Here is a 7,426-nt window from a genome sequence, read left to right as displayed (position 1 = left end):
CCTGTCAGGGGCTCCAGGAGAGCTGTGTAAATGTAAGGCTTTTCTGCCCTGTCAGGGGCTCCAGGAGAGCTGTGTAAATGTAAGGCTTTTCTGCCCTGTCAGGGGCTCCAGGAGAGCTGTGTAAATGTAAGGCTTTTCTGCCCTGTCAGGGGCTCCAGGAGAGCTGTGTAAATGTAAGGCTTTTCTGCCCTGTCAGGGGCTCCAGGAGAGCTGTGTAAATGTAAGGCTTTTCTGCCCTGTCAGGGGCTCCAGGAGAGCTGTGTAAATGTAAGGCTTTTCTGCCCTGTCAGGGGCTCCAGGAGAGCTGTGTAAATGTAAGGCTTTTCTGCCCTGTCAGGGGCTCCAGGAGAGCTGTGTAAATGTAAGGCTTTTTTTTTGCCCTGTCAGGGGCTCCAGGAGAGCTGTGTAAATGTAAGGCTTTTCTGCCCTGTCAGGGGCTCCAGGAGAGCTGTGTAAATGTAAGGCTTTTCTGCCCTGTCAGGGGCTCCAGGAGAGCTGTGTAAATGTAAGGCTTTTCTGCCCTGTCAGGGGCTCCAGCGGACCGTGGGGGACTGTTTGAGTGCTCGGCCACACGAGTTCTCCTCGCACGGCGATGATGATGATGGCGGTGATGATGAGGATGATGAGGTAGATGATGGTGTTTAGGAGCAGTATTCAGTCGATCTCTGTTGCTGGAGGAGACATCCAAATCAGTGAGGAAAAAACATCTATGAGGTGGAAAGAGAGTAAGACAGCATTAATAACTCTTTTATTTACACACAGACGCATGACACAGAACTGAATTATTCTACGGGACGAAAACAGAGGAACAGCTAATTTTTCATTTTTAACATTTATTTATTTATTTATTTACTGATATACAGTCTTACTCAGTGGCTGTTGCTCTCCTGTTCACAGAGCAGAGAGGGACAATTCAATGAAAATATGCTGAAAATGTCAGTGACATTTCTGGATGTTTATTTTGAATTTGTCGTTTTATAAACAGGAAGTTAGTTAGACTTTCATCAGAGAATAATAAATATTCATCTGGCATATCATAAAAAATACATAAAAACAAATTTTGTTTTTTAACATATAAAAAATATTTTAAATTTAAATTTAATTTAAAATCAGATTTAAGAGAACCCCTTTTTTGTGTCCTGATAATCCCATCATTAATCTGTTATCCTGAACATTGCCATAAGGATGCCCTGTGAGATTAGGGGAATGGTGAAGTTTCTGTGTGAGTGGGAGAGCCAGATTAAGACACTTGTCTGGTATCTGCTACCAGCACCGTGGCAGAGAGACCATCCACGGTTCAGAGCCACGGTTCAGAGCCACGGTTCAGAGCCACGGTTCAGAGCCACGGCTTTAGTTTGTAATGAGATTCTGATCTCAGCTCGGTTTGCTGAGGCAGCATGTCCTACTGCTGGGGGGACATTTTTTTTTTTTTTTTTTTAATAAGCCCAGTTACAACAAAAGCCCAGTTACAACACATTCATATCACACCAACACTCACCAACACTCATCCAAGGTAGTCTTATGACATGACCCTCCAAGGTAGTCTTATGGACCCCAGCCAGACAGCTTCCAAATCTTTTCCAGCCTCAGTCCCCTGTACTACTGCTCTCTCTCTCTCTCTCTCTCACACACACACACACACACATGCACACAGAGTTCTATGAATCCCGGGCTCATGCTAAGAGATATCTAATGCCATGACCCATAGTGTGCTCCTCTTTGCTCTGTCACTTAGTCACACCACATTCATTAGCTCTCAGTCTATTGCCATAACAAAACCATGGATTTTGGGAGGAACAGGGGGGAACTCTCTGCCCGTCTCACCTCTTGAGTTGACTACCTACTCATTGTTTAAAAATGAAAAGATCTCCATTAAACCATGATGGATTCAGCTACAAACCAGCCTCAAGTTTCACTCCATCTCTCATCCAGCACCTCCTCACATGTGTCTGTCAACAGAGCCTACTCAAAACAGCACAGCTAGTCTGGTTTTAAGGTGTTAATACCTCTAAATAACCCTACTCCTTATTTCTATCAATAGATCATCAAATAACTATTTTAAAGACGGGGCGTAGTCCGCCTCCTAATCCATAAATACTGTATTACTTATTACCATGCTTGTGAAATGCTTTTTCAATGCTATATTTAAGCAATAAATGCTTGATTGGTGAGTATGGAGGTGCTGCGGTGGCGTGTGGAGGGTGTTGTGTTTTATTCCATGTTTCCGTAGTCACCGTGGTTGTTTTGTTTTGCCCTGTGAAACCCGATGCAGCGTCATAAATGTCATTACGGGATTGACTGGGTCGTCCCAGATTCGTCTCTGTTGTGTTATGCCTGTCAGCATGTGGTCCCTGTCCTGAGTGAGAGGAACTTCAGAACAGTGTAACAGGAGAGAGCTGCCCACAAACACACGCTCAAAGACGGTACTTTGGTCTCGAATATCAAACATTTGGCAGCAAATGCTGCTACGTGTAACCCGGTAATGTGCCATTGCTCAGAGGCCAGAGTGTGTGTGTGTGTGTGTGTGTGTGTGTGTGTGTGTGTGTGTAAGAAAGAGAGAGAGAGAGAGACTCTTGCTGTCTGCCCCTCATGTTTGAGAGGGCAAAAATCATTCCTGACTCAAGTTATAGAATAAGTGCCCACGAACACATGCGATCCTCTCCTTCATTTGAGCGAGCCAAACGCTGCAAGTTCAAGACTGCAGACTCAAGACTGCAGTTTCTCCACAGAAACTCAAGGTGCATATTTGCATGTTGCCAGAGGTTTGTTGTGCTGTTACTTTAAATATCCTGTGGACCCAGCCCTGAAAAATGACTGTGTTGGGTTGATTTATACCCTGTTTGGCTTTCTGGAACATTGAGGGATTTGACGTGCAGAGAACACCTGGCCGAGCAGGTTAATTGAAGGTAATGAAGATGATTTATAGCTCTGTTTGAAGGAGAAACACAGGACAGAACAGTTTCTGTTACTGCTTAAACATTTCAGAGGGGGAGTCAGAGGTAAGGAGTGGTTAAAAAAAAAAAAAGAAAAGAGTGAGAGATAAAAACAGGCAGAGCTGCCTCGGGAGAAAAACTTTAGATCTGATGGTTTTTTGTTTGAGTTTAGGAGGAAAGGCCAATACTGGCATGTAGCGTAATGGGGAGGAGACAAATTGTTATCTTAAAAATTGTGTGTGTGTGTGTGTTTGTGTGTCTGTATGTGTGCATGTTGTATGTGTATATGTGCATTTGTGTATATGTATGTCTTTGTATGTGCGTTTACATACGTGTTTGTGTGTACATGTCACCCCCCCCCCCCACCTCCCCGTAATTCTTTTTGCCAGAGCAGCAGCTGTTATTCCTCCAATATGTCCCAAATCCTCTGGTTCCATAATCGGTTGCCCAGTGTCAGCGGAGGAGGTTAATGTATCAATAACCTCTCTTTTCCCCTTCATCAGCAAAGCCCCGACGCTATCAATCACTCCACAAAACGTGTCAATATGTTTCCTTGCCTCTTTCAACAGAACTGGAGCCACATTAGCGGCTGTGCGCTGCTCGGTTTTCCCGGGCTGCAGGTCTAATGAATGTTGGCTGGTTAAGGGAACCCACAGAAAAGCCCCAGACTCAGGTGCGGGAAATACCACAGAGAACGGTCACACAAACTGGAGTAAAAAATTTCATTTCATCTGTGCGCTGCCCATTTCTGCTTACCCTCTCTGACAGTCAAATATGACTGGCCTCATCAGCTCCCATGTGTGGAGAATAAACCCAGTTTTATCTGAAAACACCTCCAATTAACATACATCACATCTAAAGCAACTCAAAGGCATGATCATGTAGTAGTGCCACTATTTCACAGTACAATCAATACCACATGTATGTCTAAATTGCATTTATTATCTGCTGTATTACCTGTAAAGGTGAGTATGATACATTTAATTACGTTTATTATCTGCTGTATTACCTGTAAAGGTGAGTATGACACATTTAATTACATTTATAATCTGCTGTATTACCTGTAAAGGTGAGTATGACACATTTAATTACATTTATAATCTGCTGTATTACCTGTAAAGGTGAGTATGATACATTTAATTACATTTATTATCTGCTGTATTACCTGTAAAGGTGAGTATGATACATTTAATTACATTTATTATCTGCTGTATTACCTGTAAAGGTGAGTATGACACATTTTGAAATGATCTGGTTGCTGAGCAGTGTTGTCACTCCTCACTTGAGTTAGTACGGCCTTGCTCTCAATCTCCTGTGTGGTTGGACAAGCTGTCCTTTGGGCTCAGAGTTGTTGGCGCTGGGTTCTGGTTGCTGACGGCCCCATAAGAAGGTAATAGTATAGCCTCACAGCTGCAGTCCTCCATTTTGGTGCGGCTGCCATCTTGGCTCTGGGTCACGCCTGCCGAGGTGGGGAGGAATAGTCTTCTGAGTGGAAAAACCCAAACTCTGGGGAGGTGAAAGGAAGGGAACTCTCTCCATTGTGGATCAGTAATGTTTTTAAAGCTGTAAAATATTGAATCCAAGGCCACTTTAGTCCATACCCACCACGGTGTCTGCACGGGTCCCCCTGTCCCCTGAGGCACTGGTTTAAAATGGATATAAACACTTTAACCATACAATACACCCTGAATCAGACTAGATATAGTCTTTTCTCAGTGCCTGACAGACACATGAACACCTGTGGTTTATTTAATGACATCTTCTGACCGATCAGGGGCACAGAAAACACCGCTTTCATCACTGGTGTTTCGCTGTATGTGGCCGACTGGAAGAAACGCAAAACAAGGGTCTGTCTCTCGTTTCTTGGAACGTGAAAAAATGGAGAGACATGTTGACAAATTTGAATTATTACCCATTGCTTGTTTCTATAGACATTGTTTTGAGAGGATTGTATTGGCATCAATGGTGAAAAGGTCATTTTACATCAGATGGACACTTTGAGGAGATGTTCACACAGTAAAATGGGGCAGTTGATGACTGAAACCCAGGCACTGCGGCTTAACCTTCAAGATATAGACACGTCCTAGATCAATTATACACCAGTTTACAGTTTAGAAAAGAAACATTTCCTTTGCATGCAATCGATTTCCATGGAAATCAATGTGAGCCATAGTACACACAGGAAAGAGAGCAGAGAGAGGAGTGTTTACAGTAGGGGTCTCTGTCCTGCTCTGTCACAGTGCTGTTAGTAACTAAGTGCTGGATCATTTTATCCTGAGGTCAATGACACATACAAGAACCTATTTTTATTGGACACAGCAGGTGAGCAATCTGTGGCCATGGGACACCACACATCTCGAGACGGCCTCTCCTTTAGGGGGGTGAACTTTAACAGAAATACAGGAGACACCACATTCACATTCTGAGGAATGTGCTGCCGAACCTTTTCCGTTTTACTCAACTTGTGTGGTTTGTATTAAAATCTTATATTGGACTCATGGGGTTATCTTAAAATTTTAAGGAGATTTGGAGGTGCTTAATTTTTTTATAGTGTGTGTGTGTGTATGTCTGTGAACGCGCGCACGTGCATGTGCTTGCGTGTGTGTGTCAGCGTTTGCATGTGTGTGTGTGTGTCACTGTTGTGTGTGTGTGTGTGTCTGCGCGCATGTGCTTGTGTGTGTGTGTGTGTGTGTGTCTGCGCGCGTGTGCTTGTGTGTGTGTGTGTGTGTGTGTGTGTGTCTGCGTGCGCGCGCGTGTGTGTGTGTGTGTGTGTGTGTGTCTGCGCGCGTGTGTGTGTGCTTGTGTGTGTGTGTGTCTGGAGGGGGAGTAGTTGGGTAACTCTAGATTCTCTGTTTCAGGGCGTTGCTGCCAAACTCTGAGAGGCATCGACAGCAAATTGCAGTTGTGTTAAGACCTGGCAGCGACATCAAACACCAGCCTCTGGGACTTTACACTGAGCACGGCTGATATTCCATCAGGACTATCAGGAGATGCTCATGACGAGATTACACGAATGGATTTGGCCATCAGTGCATGTTACAAGCAATTTATGAGTTGAATTAAGCCAGATTAGGAAGGGGCTGGGGTCGAGACCCACAGCTCTGTGTTTCTGGAGAGGGTGGTGATAATCTGGCCCAGGGCATGGCTGGGACCTGTGAACCAGCGGAACTGTAAAGATGAATTTCAGTTGTTGAGTTGACGCTTCAACAGAAGACGAGGCTCTGAGACGTAATTGCAGTTGATTTATTACAAACCTGTCAGTGTGTTGTTTCAGTGGACTCCGTCCACCTCATATTTGAAGAACACAATGTCAACCTGATTCTTTACACACTCATGCACTTCTGCCTAATGTTTGTCTATGAACAATTACATAATGAAGAACAGGAATAGCTCAGATATGTTGCCTTCTCTCTCTCTCTCTGTCTCTCTCTCTCTCGATTTTGGCTCCTCTGACAGACTTCTGATAAAGTCCCCCATCTCGGCTGTGCGGTGGGTGTGAGACAGATAGGGACAAAGGAAGGTGGGCGGTGCTATTTGCTATATTGACGCCACACAGTCCCAGCTTGTCTAAACTGTCTGGATCCCGTAGTACAGAGATTAGACCCCCCCCCCCCCTCCAAAAGAAAGAAAGAAAAAAAGAAAGAATGAAAAGAAATAGGAAAAAGAATGATGGAGAAAGATAGAGATCAGGTGTGGGTTAAACAAACTTATACTCAGGCTCCAGAGAGGAATAAAGGCCAAATGTTGCTAAGGAAATGCTATCTGATGGCAGGGCAGGGAGGGTGGTGTGGGGGTGTGTGTGTGTGTGTGTGTGTGTGTGTGTGTGCGTGCGTGTGTGTGTGTGGGGGGGGGGGGGGCGTTGACTGAGGCTGAGAGAGGTTTTTTTTGTTTAACTCAGAGGACTGTAATGTGTGCTAAAACCTGTTTTATCTGTTCAAACCTCTGTGGAGGAGAAAGGTTCAGAGACATTTTCAGGAACATCTGAAGAGACGTTCACACTTATTTTTTTCTGCCTTTTTTTCTTCATTTATTTGTTGTTTGATCATTAGTCATATTTCATATCAATAAGCTGGTCTCCTGAAGCTCATGCTTTTTTTTTTTTTAATGTTTTTTTACCTGTGAGAGGTTTTTGTCAGACCTTATGCCTTATGGAGTGAACTCTTTCAGAGACACACACGGTTTTCCACAGTCATCAGTGTCTCTGTGGCTCTGTGCACTTTGAGCTCTCCGAGGACCCCTCGTTTCATTTTCTTTCAAAATTAAAGGGAATTTTCCACACACCACAATGTTTATTCAGACCACAACCTTAAGAGGTAACCGCTGTTTGGTCTCTGAAATTTAAACACACAGAAGAGCTGGGCACAACTTCAGTCAAACCAGCTAACACACACACACACACACACACACACACCACACACACACACACACACACACACACACACCACACACACACACACACACACACACACACACACACACACTGATATGTGTGT

The sequence above is a fragment of the Chanos chanos genome, chromosome 14, assembly GCF_902362185.1.
Source record: "Chanos chanos chromosome 14, fChaCha1.1, whole genome shotgun sequence".
Classification (NCBI taxonomy): Eukaryota; Metazoa; Chordata; class Actinopteri; order Gonorynchiformes; family Chanidae; genus Chanos; species Chanos chanos.
The sequence above is the reverse complement of the archived record's forward strand: the minus strand, read 5'-3'. Positions refer to the sequence as shown.